This window comes from Anser brachyrhynchus (genome assembly GCF_964034855.1).
Source record: "Anser brachyrhynchus genome assembly, chromosome: 2".
NCBI lineage: Eukaryota > Metazoa > Chordata > Aves > Anseriformes > Anatidae > Anser > Anser brachyrhynchus.
Window position 1 is genome coordinate 104491504 of NC_137695.1, and position 19790 is coordinate 104511293.

The window sequence follows — 19790 nt, forward strand, 5'->3', positions numbered from 1 at the left end:
GAATAGGTTGATTGTCCAGCTGGTGAACACACTCATCTTCCTGTCAGCCTGAAAATGTCATAGAGTCTTTTGAGCAGATGTTTGCTGACTGAAACCTAGATCCTCTAAAGTCCTATCAGAAATTTCAACAATTTTTTTCATTTCTTGTTTTCTTTCTAAGTTTCTAGCCTTTAAAAGCAAGCCTAACGTACATTGCGGAGGTATATCGCTACATTGGCACCTGCAAAACCTCACTGCATAGTTATTTTGCAATCTGTAATTTGATCATTACTTTACTTACAGCCCATGTATCAACATGGATTCCATTCTTTTTTTTTTCTTTTTTTCTTTTTTTTTCCTGTCAAAACCTGCATTAGAAATAAAATCTCCGTATTTTGAAATTAGTGTAATAAGCATTAAGTTATTCAGAATACAAAATTACACTTCTTTCTTGTGGTAGGACTCAAATTGCAATTTGAAATACAACGAAATTCATTTTCCTTATGTGCTGTTCATGTATATAAATTTAGCGGTCATTAATGTCTTACAATGGAGCTGGAATACACTTATAAATCCTTCCAGCCTATTGATGGATAATAGCAATGAAAAGGTTGTGATATAGCAGCTTTGCTTCTACTTTTTATGGTGTGAAGTGTATTTCAGCACCTTATATTCCTTTATATATACTGGCATACACTCAAAAAAAATGTTGTTTCATAGTATAATCAAGTACATTCCATTAGATTAGATTCAGCTGTGTCAGTTAATATCTACTGAGTGTCTGTTCCAGCCTACTAATGGTGAAGTGAATTCCATCCTTAACTTGTATTTCAAATGGGGAGGGACAGGAGGATGGAGAAAAAAGAAACAAAGAAACAAACAAACAAAAAAAAAGAAAACCAAACAAAAAACGCAACTTCTATTTTTGTTGAAGGTTAGAACTTTTCTCTTGCTTTCATACCATTCAAGAATTGTCTGCCATGTGAAAAGAAGGTTAAGTGGTGTAACACGGGCCATCTTCTTATTGAGATAAGAAGGCAAAATAAAGGAATAATTAATGCAGCTTTTAACATGATAAGCCATAAAAACTAACTCTAGCTGCAGGAAGATGCAAATATCTACACTTACCTTTGAATGTTTTCAGGAAATCTGTAACTTAAGGTTTCAGTGTGAATCCAATTTCTATTTCAAAATTTACAGAATGAACAAAACTTAAGCAGTAGAAATCACTTCAAGAAGAATACATAAACGTTTCCAATAACTTGAATATCTTTAACCATTCTGATTTGAAAATAAATGAGTTCATCTTGTTTTCCCGTCTGTATTGTTATCCAACATAACAAAAACTGTGCCTCAAAGAGAATGCAAATGAATGAAAATCTTTTCATTTCAAAAGGAGAGCAATTTAAGAGATGCGTCTTCTACCTGGGAAAAACTGGAAAACCTATGTGTGGGTGGATTTTCTGATCGTTAAATATTTCTGTATTCTAGAGTATCAGGGGGATTATAGCATACCATACTGATACAGTAGGTTGTTACCTAGGAAATACTTCTAGGAATTTCAGAACAAAAACCTGGCCTGAATTTTCTAATAATTAATTGACATCTGTGGTGCCAAATTCAAAAGTGATAAATAAAATGAAAAATTATTTGATTTATAATATTGGACAAGTAGATGAGATGTTGAAGAATTCCTAGCCAATAATAAACATAGAAGTGAAAAAAGAGAAGAACAATTCACAAAGCTCTGATTGTTTGTGCTGTAAGACCTTGTTATGTCAAGTCTAGTAGGTAATCTACAAATGCATCACTGAGAAGAGAGATGATACTGAACTAGTTTAGTTTCGCCATTCACCTGTAGAAGATGTAAAGGTAGATATAACACTTTTCATGGTTATGTTCTCTTGATTTTGATGAAATTTCAGAAGGCACTGTACTGATACAAAGTGCTACTGTAGCAGTTATTACAACAACTTTAGTAAGAGTTGTCTATGAATATAAAACACTGATATTCCCATAAAAGGAAGCTACATTTTAGACAGGGATGTGTGTTCCTCTTAACGTTATCTGTTTTGTTGGTATGTTAACTATACATACTTACAGATGGCAAGCCTGTAAATGTACCTAAAGATGAGACTTTCTTTCCTTTTATTTTTGAGATAATTTTGTAAGTTCTAAACACTTAAATCTAATTCCAGTTTAGTACTTTACTTCCTTAGAGAGTGTCTCTCAGCTTGGTGTAGTGAGTTTAGGGAGTGTACAAATTATGTTAATGTAGACCTATGTTGTACCCAGACATGGATCTGGTGATGAGTGTAAATAATCCTCTTTGTGTTCACATTTTAATGCTGTTCTTTCTTGCAAAAGTCTCAGCATACATTTTTATTTCATTTTGGTGTTTATTCTTTGAAAGAAATATCTAGCTTGAAGAATGCACGTCAAGTGATAGAGGCTTTTTTTTTTCTTTTTTTTCTTTTTTTTTTTTTTACAAAGAAGAAATGTGAAAGTGGAATTTTTTACAAAATAAAAAGCTTGAAGAATTTTCTTAAAATATTTTAATGATTGGTAAATATTAGAAGCTTACTTCACAATGTATATTTTGATGTTAGTATCTTTGTTGTATTTCATCTTTTTGTGAGAATGTGAACATTTTCTATAGTTTCATTGGCATAATTTTTTTTTTTTTTTGAGCCATATGGGATTGTAACTAGCAGTTAGCTTTAAGCACTTGCTTTTGAAAAAAGAAAAAAAAAATCACCACATAGAAATGTTTGTTTTACCTAATGTGCAAATGTTTCTTATATCAATTTGTATTACTAATATATGTACACTGAGAACTACATTTAAATTATGAAACTAGTTGTGGTTATATTGATATGAATTGCAGATCTAATAGCAGTAATAGGAGACTGCTCTACAAAGGAATGCCAGATGATATTAAGAGATTTTTCTATTTATTGGTTCAAGGAGTCAGCAAAAGATTTGTTACTGTAACATGGCTGACATTAGGGACTTAAAATGATGCTGCTTCTGCTGCTAATTTATGCTGAGTAAGGTAATGTAAAGTAATGGTGGTACAAAAGTGCTGAAGAATCATAAACATCTATTCTAATGCATATGGTATTTACATTAAGAAAGTGAATAAAAATTAGGAGTGACAGCATGTTTAGTGCCTTATGCAATTCAGTGTTTAAAATTCAAGAGGTAACGAGGCAAAAACTCGTTACAAAAAAGAACTGTCAAATATATGACACTAAACAAAACAGAGAGTGTAAGTGAAGAAGAACGCTAGGTTCTATTGATCAAATTCTGTCTTCATCTCATCACATGCATAAAGAAACTGAAAGAAAACATTCTCTGGTGTTTAACTTGAAGCTGCTAGGGAGAAAGAGACAGGCACATTGTACAAAACACGCTCCCTTTGGTAGTCTCATTTAAACCAACTTAGTGGGAAATTAACAGGAAGGGGAAAAAAATATTGTTTTAACTAGATTTACAATAAATACAGGGCACACTGAATACCTTGTAGAAAAATGAATGAACTGCGCATTTAGTTCTACTCTTCAGACTGACAGTGTAAAAGAAAGAAAGAAAGAGAGAAAGAGAGGAAGAAAGAGAGAGAGAAAGCGAAAGAGAGAAAGAGAGAAAGAGAGAAAGAAAGAGAGAGAGAAAGAAAGAGAGAGAAAGAGAGAAAGAGAGAGAGAGAGGAAAGAAAGAAAGAAAGAAAGAAAGAAAGAAAGAAAGAAAGAAAGAAAGAAAGAAAGAAAGAAAGAGAGAGAGAAAGAGAGAAAGAGAGAAAGAGAGAAAGAGAGAAAGAGAGAAAGAGAGAAAGAGAGAAGGAAGGAAGGAAGGAAGGAAGGAAGGAAGGAAGGAAGGAAGGAAGGAAGGAAGGAAGGAAGGAAGGAAGGAAGGAAGGAAGGAAGGAAGGAAGGAAGGAAGGAAGGAAGGAAGGAAGGAAGGAAGGAAGGAAGGAAGGAAGGAAGGAAGGGAGGAAGATGTCATCATTCTCAAATAGCAAAGTACTTCTATACAAATAGCTATACCTTGCATTTTGTTTAGTCTTCATATCTATATTAGTCTTTTAGATTTGAGTAAAATTTGCAACCACTCTATCTGCTCAGGTGCCACATACTGAAGAGTGGAAACAGAATTAGCATTTATATCACTGAACAAAACAGATTTTTTTTTTTTTTCCTGTATCTACCATTCCTAACACAGGCTAATAGTCACACATTTTGTACATGACAGAAAACTTGCACAAATATAAAAGTTTCCTGTGGAACTGATGGGGTTCTCAGTAGATCATGTCTGGGTATAATGCTACTGCAGAAGTGAGTAACAGAACTTCTAATGTCAGAGACTATTTCTCAGGTCTTAAGAAGGACCTGGAAATTATCTCTGGGAAAAACACCTACAGGAGAAAGATGTTGAGAAATGAGCTGCCAGTAGGCACTTTACTAAGCCATGTTTTTGTGTGTCTGTATGGACTGGAATATTATCTGCTAAGTCCCCAGCCTAATTTTTCACCATTTACATATGTGCAGTACAGATGAAAAGTCACTGTATCACTTCAAGCTAGTAATAAAAATTAAGGAAAAAAAAAAAAAAAGAAAAGTGTGAAAGTGTGAAGCATCAAGTATTTTCTTCCCCCTACAAAAAAATATAGAAGCCACCACTCCTGTAACTAAAGGCCCTAAAGTACATGATGTAGCCTACATTAGCAGTTGTCATGAAAGTTCATCCAACTAAATTTAAAATTGATGAAATTATCTTAACTGGTAGTCAGAATCAAGGACAGAAAAAGCAGAATCAAGTCCCAGTGACTGGGACTACTCATAGAAATACTATATTGTAGCTGACCTTTCTCAGGTGTTTAAAACAAAAAGTATGTCAATACTTTTTCCTTAGCAAGGAGAGTATGCAAAATTGCTGATAGTGACATTTGTGGGCTAAGTGCATTTGGCAGTGAATTTTGGATATTTTGCTTCATTAAAGTTTAATGAGCACTGTGCAGGAAGACTGCAAATACTGCTTTGTGCTAATGTGTCACTGTAAAAATTGTCATGTGCCAGACAGCTTAAAGATAATGATTTTTTAGGAATATATATATTTTTTCCTGATAAAAACTTGTAGGCCAGATAAAGCATACCTTCTGTGTCCCCACACCCCCCTTTCAGCAAAAGTTTACATTATGACAAGGAAAACATTCATACATTGGTTAAATCTCCTTATCTTGTTAATGACCTCCAATCTAATTCTTGTATTGAGTGAGCAGTCTCTTTTATGCTGGGTATTAATGTAGCTGATGTTTGAAGTGACTCTATAATTCATTGAATTCCCATTGCAAAAGTTTGCCATGCTATTGAAACATAAAAATGGCCCATGCAGATCCCCATGTCTTTGTTTTAAATTGAGATGGACAATACTGGACAATAAAATCAAGAAAAAGCTGTGTTGGGAGTTCTGCATGCATTTTTTGAATTTGCTTTACAACCTTTTTCTGTTATTCATTCGGAGAGTTAGATTCAAAAGGTAACTTTCCTGCTGCTTTCTTATATCACTCCAGAAAACAAAGTGTTCTCAATATCTTGGATAATGGTTCATTGTAGTTATTTCACAAGTAATATAGATTACCAGAAAGTGGAAGCAGCTGTCAGGATGCCTGACCAGATACAAATAGGATTTATTTCTGCTCTATACACTGGTGCATGTGAAAGAACTCAGGAAAGAAATATGGATTTTCTGGTATCTGGTTATATTTCTGGTTATAACTGTGTTGTTTTAAACAGTTACACTGTGAGTCCAGATATATTTCTATATGAATCAGGCAATAGGTTACTTTAAACCAAACTACCCCTCATCTTGTAGCAAGTGCATTAGCTAGTTCAACAAGTTGTGCAATTATTGGGCCTTCCTTTGGAAAAAAAAAAAAAAAAAAAAGTTGTGAAGTTATGTTGCACAGTCTGTGAATTGATGACTTAGACATTTTGGTTTTAATAATGATTTTAATAATTTAGCCATACATATTTAATAGTAATTAGGTTTTAACACTTCATATTTTTAAAAAATTAAACTTTGTAATTTTCAATATTTTCTTACCTCTTATTAAGCATTAATATTTGATTTGTTTAAAAGGTTTTTCAGTAAGGTTTAGAATTTTTAAACCATGTTAACAAGGATGTTGAAGCTTATTCAGAAAAATAAATATTTTAATAAGTGCCAGGTGCAGATACTTTATTACTGTAAAAATGTCACATTTTCCTCCAGTAAAAGGTAGGAAGAAAAGTAGATGCAGTAAGCATAAAATCCAACTTATGTGCTACATATTATGTACTGCTCTAGACCTCTATTCTGCAGGAGGAAACTGCTGAACTTTTACGGTGTATGGCAAGCACCACTCTAATTCCACATCATATATTTCCACATTATAGGGAGTTTAGCAGAATACATATGAAATTGCACTGCATGTACACATACCAAGCACATGTCCAAAATACGCCCAAATAGATCAATACTAATTTTGAGAGGTTATGATATAAACCCAATCGTATGATATACCCCAAATGTTCATCCAATATTGTTTGAGCTAACTGAAAGAACTGAAGAATAAGTAAGACTACCATAGAAATGGTCTTACATGAGAAGGTTTCTCACAATGTAAGGAAGCTTAGAGTTCATTACAGTGTTATTTTTCTTTTTTTTTTTTTTTTTTTTTTTTTCTGTTCTGATTTTCTTCATTGTTGCGTTAAAGAGTAAGAAAGTTTGGCAGGACCTAATCCCCTTGCATTCCATCTTGCTCTCAGATATCAGAGGGGGTGGGGGTGTCTGGGCTTAGATTTTGAGTGATGCCCAGTTTGGCATTATAAGTCTGATCACATTCAATGTATATTGAATTATCACAATCACGGATTCACAAATAACACACTTTCAGTCTAATAAATGACTGGTGCAGTTTATTGAAGCAACAGGAGTACAGGTTCTTTTGGATTGCCAGTGATAAATATACTGTCTGCAAAGCACATGCAAATACCAAGAATATGACAAAAACAACTAACTACACATGCTAACTTATGAAATAACTCTATAGAGACTTTTAGGTTTCTCAGGGAAGTACTTGTTATAAGTGAGAGTTTGAATCTCACCCAGTCGGCATCCCTATAGGGGGGGAAAGAGAGGTTCAGCCAATTGACTGATGCCAGGAGTCAGCGATGTCCTTCCAACTTGTCTGTGGTGCTGTCTTCCCTCTTATTTTCCTTTTGTTGGGATATTTTTATCCTGTTTTCTTACTTTTAGCTGGAGCTTGAATGACTAGTCATATATGTCTTCATTGTGATTGGTATACATTTTTTCTTGCTTTTGTTTAAAGGTATAGGCTCAGAGGAATTCAGTGTGCATGCTCAGTGAGGGGTGGTCGCACCTTGGAGGCACATAGGCTTTGGGATGGATGAGTGTTTTGGCATTATAATGAGATTACAATGAGCAAAGTCGATGCAAAGGACATGACTTGGTTATCAGTTAGAATCAGGGCTCGTCATGCAGTCCATAAGTTCCGCAATACCATCTGGTTCCTCATGCCTGTAGTGATAGCACAGAGCCTGGCCATGGTATCTTCACTTTGCTCCATACTATATCTCTTAGAGTCAGCACACCAAGCTTCCCTGGCATCACCAATAACTAAAGTTGCATGCTATGTTGCCAAGGGGACTATCATGGAACAGATTCCTTGCATATCTGCCGTATTTCACCCTGGAAATTTTTCTCAACACTGAACCTTCTCTTAAGATGTGGACAAATGTTTAGTCTAAATAGGTTACCTGCAGCAATTATTCCACATTCATAAAACAAAAGTAAAATTCTTGAATCAATTAAAGTGAATGTGTAATTTGATAAGACTGTGGCTGAGATGCTTTTCAGTCTTTCAGGAATAGTTTTAGAAAAGGGAGAAGCTTTATTTTGTATTGAAGCTGCCTGGGGGTGTTGAATGGTAAGACTCTATCATATTTTTCTATTTTCTATGTCCTGAATTCTCATAAACATGGCCACTTGAATTCTGTTTCCATCCTTCCATAAGATACCATTTCTATCACTGATGTTTTCTTTTCACACAACTCTACTTCAGAGCTGCATATAGCTTAGTATAGCTGCTCAAATAACTTCCAAAGCCAAATTGGGTTCACATCTTTACAGGCACTTACATGGATGCAATGTTCTCCAAATTTCTTAGCAGCCCTATGCCCTTTATGGGAAATTTCATTCCTGTTAACATGGAACTATTGCCACATTTCTTAGATACATTGGAAACAAGCAAGTCAGAGAGGTTTAGCTCTGACCAAGACCACAGTAGAATTATCTAGATTTTCTGTAGAGATAGTGGAATAAACCTTTCTGGAAGCTTTTAAGAATATTTTTCACAGACTGCATAATGATTTAGATTCAGTTAATGTTACTTAGTGGCAGAGATAGAAACTGTGGATAAAGCCAAGTTAAAGGACCTAGGGACATTTCTGAGGTAATGTGGCCCTGGAAAATCCTTGTTGCATGCACAGGACAGTTCTGCAAGAATACTCTTTCCTATGTATGTGTATTGCTGGAAAGGAAACCATAGCATGAGAGTCATTTTAGTCATCTTAGAGAAACACCACGACTTAACAAAAACTTTGATCAATGTGACAATTAACAAGATGATACCTAGGTCATACTATTGTATGCACCCACACATCAACTTTTCTGCATTTATACTGAATTCTGGAAGATCTCTCCATACTGTTTAAGATTCAAAGACACAATATACTTATTTCCCTAATAGATCTTTTGTCCATTGTTCAGATAATATATATATATATGTATATTAAATCTAAATATATATCATACAGTGGATAGAAACTAATTTCTGATGGTTAGGACTCCAGCAATGCCTTGCTCTGAACACACTAATATTGTTTTTGGTTCAACATAAAAAAAAGCATACATCCAAAGTTTTCTGTATTGATGTGAAAAGATGATGATAGAAATAATTACCATTTCATTCAGCTCGTGTCCTGAATATTTCAATAAGTTTTAAGTAACATTTGGAGACTAAAGCTTCTGCAGCTCAGTTTTCCAGATATATCTATGAATTACCTCATAAACAATAATGCAATGCCTTTCAAGATCAGCCATCTGACAAATCCATGATTTTAAAACCTTTATATAATGAAACATTTTCAAAATATGTTTAAATAAAACAGTAGATATTAGTTTTCAATATGTTGGTGAAACTATATTTTTTGCAATTCTAACAAAAATGTATTAACTGTAAAACACATGTTAACATCCTAATGACATCTCAAAATGGCCTTGAAAATAATAAAATAAAAAGAAGGTAATGTATTTAAAAAAGTGGTCCTAGGGCACAGAATAAAGTGAAAGATTTCCCACATGCATGTTTGCATAATTGCTTCTGTTAGAGTGCATGAGTTCAAGAGCTAAAATTTGAGCACAGGCACTTAACCCTCTGCATGATATGCATCTGATTAGAAGCTTTTGTGGTATTCTACCTAGACTGAAATACATGATCTTCTTATTTACTTGATTTGATCATTCCTTGATAAAATTCAGTTGAGTAAGAAACACCAAAGATACTGATAATAATTTCTCTAAGTAGAAGTTTTTAGAATCAGTCAAGTACCTCTTGTGAAATGCTTTTTTACAAGAGCTTTTGATATAGATAGAGATAGAGATAGATAGAGATAGAGATAGAGATTAAATATAGATATAGATATATTCTCTATGGAATATGCAAAATATCTTGAAAGTAAAAAATAAAAAATAAAAAAATGTTAGAAGCAGACTGTATGAGCAGTCTATTTTTTTTTCAAAAAGAAAGTGATTATCTGACCACTGTCCAGAGTCCAACTGGAGACCAAGAGTCACTGATGGTTCTGTTAAGATGAGTTGCAATACCTGATGGGAATATGCCAACAGGGGAACCAAATATCTTGGCCATAGCTGGAATCAGTTTTTGAATAAATGAAAATGGTGGAAATATATTATACCAAAGAAAATTAGCTTATTAACGATTTCCCCATTTAAAAAAAAAAAAAAAAGAAAAAAAAAGTTATCTGATGTTTATTAAGTGGACAGAGCAAGACAGGAACATGTATTCATACCACTACAGCAAGGAAAAATGGAACTACTGTAAAAGAAAGACAACACTAGCTTCATTAAACATTTCTTTTTCAGTTTTCCACCACATGTGATCTAAATCAATTGGGAGCCTTCAAATTATTTAGTGGCAGAAAAAAAATAATAAAAAAAAAATGACCATTAAATAAACAATCCCTATTTAAACTTTAGTATAAGTCATTCATATATTTTCATGTTTCATTTAATCCAATATACTTGGAGATAACCCCACATACTTCAATATTCTGTGTAACATAAATTCCCCATTGTTTTCTAGAACAAGTGCTTAATGTAACTGAGAGCAATGAGATGGAATCTCCTCTAGGTATTCTGGATTAAATGAAACAGCAATGTTTTCCTTGGAGGATTTTTTAAATCCAAATTTCAGTGATTTATTATTACAAAAGGAATGTAATTAACACTTTACATTTATTAAATGTATATTATATATTAAAGCACCTTGAGGATGTTAATTGTTTGAAGCCATGTTGTTATGTCTCTTCTACATACAGATAATATTTGACTTGGAGCACCCAAAGGCACAGACATAACTGGACACGTTGGCAAGAAATGGAGTCAGAGTCCCCTCTACTTCATGTTACTAACCTGTATGCATGGAAGGAAGCTGTGCTAACAGATTGTTATTGCCTTTGCCAGATCTGAATATAGACAACTTTAGAGCTGTGCCTACACTTGCATTGAGCTGGGGATGAGCTGGTAGAACAATAAAATAAAAGGCCCTTAAGCAGCAAATATATTTTTTGTTTTCTCGTTTTTCTTTTTATCTGAAATGAGGTAAAAGGCAGAGGGGTTTTAAACTCTGGATGCTTAAGCAGCAGACTTCTGACTAGGGACTAACTGCGGGATTATAAATTAGTGTTATATGATTTGCACAAAGACAGAGAGGGCAATACGCGGGCAGATTTTGGAAACAACTGAGTTATAATTCCTGAGGCTATTAAAGGTGAGAATTTGTTTCAAATAAAAGGTTCATATTTTCTTTCATAAATAAATAAATATGCTCTTCTAGATGACATCTGGAGTGCTCTTGGTCCTGTCAAGTGTCTCCTCACTTTTATCCTGCATAATGTCAGCAGGGGCTTGAACAGAATTTTTTGGCAAGAAAGATTTATACCTGTGACCTTGTTACAGTGCTGGCCTTTCTATTTGATCATTTTTCTTCTCTCTGTGACAGATTTTGAAAGCAAAATGTAAGAGTTTCTGATGAATGCAGTGATCTTTTCTTGCTGAGATCTCAGCCTTTTTTGGCAGGTGAGTGAGTCACTTTAAGAAAACCACGACAGCACTTAAATGAATCCTAGTTACTTTTATTGTAGCCATGTATTGCTACTTTGCACTAGATGAATCAGTTTCATTCATTCAGCTAGGACCACAACAAAATCGATTTCTTAATGTGTGCATATCAATAAAATTATTTAGATCATTATATCTGAGTCAACCTGAGTGCTACATAACTAATTATGGCTTGTTTAATGGTCACTAACAAGGGACAAACTTGTAATCCATGCTGACAATAAAAAAAGAAATCCAGACAACTAGGTGGATATCTTAACATCTTGACATTGAGCCAGTGAGTTACTACACCTGAAGACATAAAGGTCAATCTGAGGTAAAAGTGTAGAGGGCATCTGTTTCAAAGACAAAACACCGGCCTTAAAACTGGAGCAGGGAGAGATTAAAAAAAAAAAAAAAAAAAAGAGGTGCTGGGCGAGGGAATAAGGAGAAAGATTTGCTAAGCCAAACACTTTCTTGATGGGCAATTCAACCACCTCCAATGGAGCAATTACGGAATTTCCATCAAGCTCATGTAACTGCACTGATATGAATTTATGTTCAAAAAATGGTACAGTGATTGTGGAAAGTTGTATCAGTATTAATTATTATAACTATTTTGTTTGGATGCAGAAGTGTTTCAAAGCATTGTGTCTAACTCAGGAGACAAATAAATGCTAGGCTGGGGATTTCTGCATCTTAGTGTTCTGAATGAACAGCAGAAAAAATGTTGTCACAAATGCTTGTGCAGATTCAAAGGCAATTTCCACTCTACTAAGTTTTTAGAAAGAGTTGACTGAGAAATTATATTTTTTATTTGGGATCACTACTGAACTTCATTCACTGCATATTTCTACAGACCAATCTTTTGCTAAATAATTAGTAATCATTATGGTCTGATTGACAGACAATTTCAGTGCAAGGAATGCAGGACTGTGGTAAAATAAACTAAAATTCTAGATCTGAAAAATTGTGGCTTGTATATTTGTATCTGAAGTCTGTAGTTTAGGATGTTTATCTTATCATGAGTGTGACTTACTTTGAAATTACATTTTCCTTTAGAGACTAATTTCTGCACAAAGTGTAAGCAAACATGGCCTTTCTTTACCATTGTTTCTCTCTTTATAATATTTGTTCTCAATTCAGTAAAACCCCTGTGTGCCTTCAGAATACTGAAGATGAAGTAATTTTATTCTTGAAAGTGATTTTTTTCTGGCATTAGTGAAACAGTGTTGTATGTTTCCAGGCACACTGGTAATAAACTACCCTTGTGTATTGATTTCTTTAGCATAGATATATGTGGTATGTTGGTGAATGGTCTTATTAATATTCATTAAATTCTAAATAGCTCTCCTTTTAATGTGTCTATTTAGGAAATGAATAATTCATGCATGTATAGGAGGTTCAGTGCTGTCACTTACAGTATAGACCTTTAGTGATCTAAGAAGGTATTTGAACTGAAGGACACTCTAAGGTGTGTGCAGCAATTGAAGCACTGAATACTGCTCAGTTTCCCATCATCAAGGGCATATTTTTACGTTGAAATTTCCCTGAATCATCACTCTTCTTAAAGCACACATTCTCAAGTATGCTTTACTAGAATTGGACATATAGTTTACATATTCACACATACTCTACCAAATCTTTAATAATTTCTTGAAAGTATAAATGCTACATGAGCTACTTACAAGACTCCATATCCACATATGTGTTGGTAATTGGTGAGAATGGTGGTTTTGTAGAACATGATAAACATGCAAGCTACTGTCACAGAAGGTAGATTTGCATTAGAGACAACACTTATGTTGTTTTCAATCTTACTTTATGTTTTGTATATGTCTTCACTTCTCAGTATTTGGAAATCCCAAGTCTCATGTTCACTCCCTGCTCCAAAAACATGATACGTGCATTTTCTATGGTATTTATATATATACAATATTTTGTCTTTTTTTTTTTTTCATACCTATGCATCAAGATGGACCCAAATTGTAGTTAGCTTCTCATTGTATGTGTAATATGATTGGATCTCATATTAATGATGATGATTAATTATATGATATAGAATTCTATTAATAACACAATATTTACGGTTAAATATTTGTCAAAAAACATGCTAAAAGCTGTTGATAATTCTATGACAAAGTTGAAAGTTATGTCTGGTGATATATTGATATCTGATTAGATGATTTTATTTGGAATAAATTGTATCTCCTTCTTTGTTCTCTTCTTATACACTTTCTATTTTCTTATTAAAAGCAACAATCTCAATGTAGCTTCAGATGCCAAAGAGAAGAGTACAGTATAAAGCATACAGGAAACATAAGCTTGCTAATTTTTTTCATTGCAAATGATCAGCAAGGGTATGATCTGGAAGGGCAATACGAAGATCACATTATCACCACCTAAAGGCATGTAGCAGCACTTATAAGTGAGGTTATACAGAGCCTTTAAAACTCTGCTATGCTTTCTTTTTCAGCCATGCACTCATCCATGGCAGTTTCCTGTATCATTTGTCTTGATGTGCCTCCAGGACATGTCTTTTTCGTTGATTAGCTTGAAAGCAAGATTTTATTTAAAGTGAAATATTCATTCCCTTTCTCCCCCCAAAGAACTTATAAGACAGACCACAGAGAGAAGTGTCCAGTTATTTGAACTGTTACTAAAATCTGTGAGAGTGTGTGAAGAAAGGAAAGCTCTGTGGTCTGAACCCATGAACACAGAATTATAGAATCACAGAATCAGAGAATGCTTTGTGTTGGAAGGGACCCTTAAGCATCATCTAGTTCTACCCCCCCTGCCACGAGCAGGGACAGCTCCCACCAGACCAGGTTGCCCAAAGCCCCATCCAACTTGGCCTTGCACACTTCCAAGGATGGGGCAACGACAGCTTCTTTGGGCAACCTGTTCCAATGCCTCACCACCCTCTGAGAAAACCAGCCTAATATCTGATTGAAATTTACCTTTTTTTGGTTTAAAACCATTACTCCTTATCCTATCACTGCATTCCTTGACAGTCACTCTCCAACCTTCTTGTAGGCCCCCTTTAGGTACCAAAAGGCTTCTATACGGTCTCCCTGGAGCCTTCTCTTCTTGAAGTTAAATGGCAGCAATTCCCTCAGCCTGTCTTCATAGGAGAGGTGCTCCAGCCCTTTGATCACCCTTGTGGCATTCCTCTGGACTCACTCCAATAGGTCCAAGTCATTCTTATGTTGGGGGCACCAGAGTTGAATGAATACCTGAGTTGGGGTTTCATGAGAGCAGAGGGGAAGAATCACCTCCCTCTACCTGTGGGCTATGTTTCTTTTGATGAAGAGCAGGATGTGTTTGGCTTTCTGGGCTGTAAGCTTAGCATTACTGGCTCATGTTGAGCTTCTCAACAACCAACAACCTTAAATCCTTCTCCTCAGGGCTGCTCTCAATCCATTCTCTGCCCAGACCCTATCTGTGCTTAGGATTGTCCCGAGCCACATACAGGACCTTGCACTTGGCCTTGTTGAATTTCATGAGATTCGCATGGGACCACCTCTTGAACTTGGAAAGGTCCCTCTGGATGGCATCCCTTCCTTCCATCCTGTCAACTGCACCACACAGCTTGGTGTCATCAGCAAACTTGCTGAGAATGCTCTTGATCCTACTGTTCATGGTGCTGAAAAAGATGTTAAATAACACTGGTCCCAGTACTAACCCCTAAAGAATGCCACTCATCACTGATCTCCACTTGGACATCAATCCATTGACTTCAACACTTTAAGAGTGACCATCAAGCCAATTCCTTATCCACAGAGTGCTGCCACAATTTCTGAAATATGAAACTTGGCAGCTTTATTCGCCAGTTCCCTTAGGACCCTTGGATGCACCTCATTAGGTCCCATGGATTTGTGAGCATTCAGATCCTTTAGATGGAGTTGCACCTGATCTTCATCTACAGTAGGTGATTCTTCTTTCTTCCAGTCCCTGCCTTTGCCTTCTGAGACTTGGGCTATGTGGCTAGAGCACTTGCCAGTAAAGACTGAGGCAAAAAAATCACTGGGTATCTCAGCCTTCTGCATATCCTGGGTAACCAGATCTCCTGTTTCCTACCAGACAGGGCTCACAATTTCCCTACTCTTCCTTTTATCATTCACATACTTACAGAAGACTTTCTTGTTGCCCTTGATGTCCCTGGCCAAATTTAATTCTAAGAGGGCTTTAGCTGTTAACTGATCCCTGGATATTCTCACAGTTTCTCTGTATTCCTCACAGGTTATCTTTCCTTGCTTCCACCTTTTTCTACTTGAATTTGGCCAGGAGCTTCTTGTTCACCCATGTAGTCCTCCTGGCATTTTTGCCTGACTTCCTCTTTGTTAGAAGGCATCACTCTTGAGCTTGGAGGAGGTGATCCTTGGATATTAATCAGCTTTCTTAGGCCCCTCTTCTCTCCTTGTTGGTGAGAATGAGGTCCAGCATAGCACCTCTTCTCATTGGCTTGTCTGGCACTTGGAGAAGGATGTTATCATCAATGCATTTCATGAACCCCCTCGATTACCTATGCTCTGCTGTGCAGTCCCTCCAACAGATATCAGGGTGGATGAAGGAGGTCCATGAAGACCACAGCTTGTGAATGTGAGGTTGTTCCTATGAACATGAGTTGTTCCTCATGTGATCCATGAGGACCACAGCTTGTGAATGTGAGGTTGTTCCTATCTGTCTGTAGAAAATGTCATCTGCTCAGTCTTCCTGGTTGGGTGGCCTGTAGCAGACTATGATGTCGTCTGTCCCTGATATCCCTTTCATCCTTACCGGTAAGATCTCACTTGGCTTCTCATCCATTCCCAGGTGGAGCTCCATGCATTTCAGCTTGTCACTGATATAGAGGGTAACACCCCTCCTTGTCTCCTCTGCCTGTCCTTCCTGAAGAGACTTTATCCTTCCACTCCAATGCTCCAGATATAAGAGTCATGCCACCATTTCTCCATAATTTCAATGAGATCATAGCCCTTCAGGCATGTGTACATCTCTAGCTCCTCTTCTTTATTGCCCATGCTACATTCATTAGCATGGAGGCATTTAAGTTGGGCCCCGGTGAAGCTGACTTACTGGCTGGAGTGGCTGGAATTCCTTTATGATATATCATCTTTTGAATATACAATCTTAAAATGTATTAGAAAACTCTTCTGAAGTAGTTTCACATGGTGACAAACCAAAATTTCAAGAAATATTGATACTTATTGATACTTTCCAACTTACAGTGCTCAGAAAACAAATTGCTCATGAATGTGCGTGTTTGATACCTGGGCCCTTTTATATATATATATATATATATAATCTCTTTGTTTGCTAGTGCTTGTGAAGAATCAAAGTTTCATCTCCATTTGTCTTACTAGATATTAGAAAATTTCTATTCCACATGGATATATCAGAAGCTCTTATGTTGCTTCTGAATCATGTTTTGTTCACCCTCACAATCATAATAGAATAAGTTCCTCAACAGTTTCACCTTTGAGAATTTTAAGAGAAAACCTACCTTTGGCATCTTTGCTGATGCTGCATAGAGCTTCTTTCCATGGTTAATGTGCAAGGCTTCTAATTTGATTTCAAACGTCTGCACTACAGACATGTCTTGGCAAGAAACAAAGTAAAAGAACAATAGTCATGCTTAAGTAAAACAATAACAGGTTTACAATAGAATAACACTAATTTTGTGCATGCAGAACAAGGAAAGGGATAGATCTCACTTATTCGGCTCTTAGGGAAGGAGAGAAATAAGGGGAAAAGATCACCACTGTACCTGCAGCATTCTTGTACTTAAGATTTCTACAAAAATATTGACTGATTTGACCTTTTCTGGCCTACCCCTTAATCTTAGAACAGTATCCCTCTACTGTGCTATGCTTCAGAAGATCTTTCCTGTGACATTAGTGGTACTCAGAATGCCTCTAGCAGTCCTCACATAGATTTTCAGATATATGAAGCTCTAGATTATATTAGGCCCAGTGGATTTTCTTACAATTGGGTACTGTTATTTGTACCATTTCAGTCAACTTCATAACATTAGGACCAGGAAATGCACATGGAACTTCCATGATGAAGCTCAGAAACTGAATGAAAATTCATAAAATGAAAGTTATCCTGAACAGCTGAAGTGTAAGATGATGTCCATGATTTATTTATTTATTTTTTCCCTATAGGAAGAAAGAAAAGGAGAAAAGGTCTGAAACCACAAAAAAAAAAAAAAAAAAAAAAAAGTGACAGTTCTGTCACAATTCACAAAGAAACCACACTTGCCCCCCAAAAAATTACATTAATTTGTCTTTGGAATATCTATAGAAACTCTTGCAATAATAATGCAATGTCAAATTATCCTGGGGGAATTTCTATTCTGGCTCCACTGAAAACTTCTGTCAGATCATTAGAGGCTTTCAAAGACAAATCTGACTTCTGTGCCTTATACTGCAATGCTACAGAAAGCAAACTGGCTAGACAAAGCTAGACAAAGGTAAATACTTCAGAGTGTTACCTCTTCTGCTAGACTCATCATCACCATAATTGTTCATAAGAGATAATATCAAAGCACTTGTTTCATAGTTGCTAATTTATAAGTTTTGTTCTCTTCTATTTTGATTTTGCTATAGTATATGTGTAGGGTAAAGTTTCTAATAGCTTTGCAAAATAGAAATGTTCTGAAAAAAAAACAAACACACCGTCAGTCACTACAGTTCATTATTTATTTTGTTGTTCTTGTCATCTAATTTTCACATGAAAATTATCACTTCCTCATGAGATGTCACTCTGTTCTGTAAAATACCATGGCCCATTTTTCTATAGCACCACTTTATGCTTACTGCATCAGTGCTGCTTAATCCAAAATGCTTTCTTGCCTGAGTTCAATCAGATCTGTTAGAAAGAGGTAAGAAAACAGATTGCTTTGCAGTCCATATTTCCTATGTACATAGCTGAGAGGCAGACAGGTTGCTCTGGGAAAAACCCAAATGCTACGAGTCTTGTTTATTTGTGACCCAGAGTTTGAGCTATTGCTACTGAGGACAGACCAGTCGGTGCACTATGCCCATGAAAGTTTCACTGTCTTGTCTGGCACTGTGAACTAAAACTAGAGTAAGAGCATGCATCATCTTGAAAATAAAGCCATTTGTTTCTTACCTATTGTTAAAATGGTTGTGTGTCTCATGCTTTCAGCTCACAGAGAGATGCCACAAAATTCAACAGCCTTCTTTCCCTCTTAAAACTTGTAGAAGCAATTTGCATTCTGTCATGTTCTCTCACACATGGTGTTCAAAACAATTAAAAGAAAATTGCACCCATTTTGCTCAGTGTAGCAGGCTGAAAATTTCAAAGCTAAGAAGCACTTCTCAGCATGAATAAACCGTGAAGTGCTTTTGAAAATAAGGTTTTTAATGATAATTGACATTAAAACCTTTATTTTCTAATACATTTCACAGTTTGTGCTGGTCGGAAAGTGAGTGTTTTCTTTGAAACTTTCTGCTTGCTATACTGAACAGAAGTGATACATTTTCTTTCAAATGAAGACTAGTGAACCAATTTTTTCATACGTACAGAGTTGAAAAAAAAAAAAAAAAGACTATCCAAAGCTCAAAAGAAACTCTCTTAACCTTCCCCCCACACACCTCCTATATTCATATTCATCTGGGTAACTGTAAAACACACAGAACACAGAGGCTCATAAAGAGTGCAGTGCAGCTTCTTTCAAGTGCCTAAGAGAGGAAAATAACTTCCTCACTCCATAAATCTAGCTTAGATATCATGAAAAGATTCCATTCTCCTTCCTTCAGCAAACAGCCCTCCCTCCCAGCAGTGCTTTGATCAACAACATACATTGAAAACTGAGTAACTGTAAAATCAATAGTAAATGAAGAAATCTCATGAGGCAATTTTTGAAAACGAGAATCATGATTGGCTTCTTTTTTTTTTTTTTTTTTTTTTTTAAATCCTAAAGTGTTAACTTGTGTACACATACTGAACTTTACAGGTAGAAAGCACTTCTAACAAGAAGACACATAGTTAATGTCTTCTGTGCATAAGCAGGTATTGGGAGGAATGGGTTAAAAGTGAAAGATTGGCAAGGAGAATGGGATCGGAATGGAAGACTGGCAGGGAAGATTGCAAATACACTCAAGTAAACTTGCAGCTGGGAATGCATAAAGTCTGTGGAGCAGTAATGTAGAAAAAACATATAAATTATGTCTACTGCTGTTTGTGTTCTGTATGTTTGACAAGTAGCACATCTGTGCATAGATAACATAGGCGTTTGGTGGACTTGGAGGTGATCGAGCTCCCGGCCTTGGTACAGAGAAGATCAAAGCAGCACAGTGAGAATCACAGCATGGTGGTAAAAACTG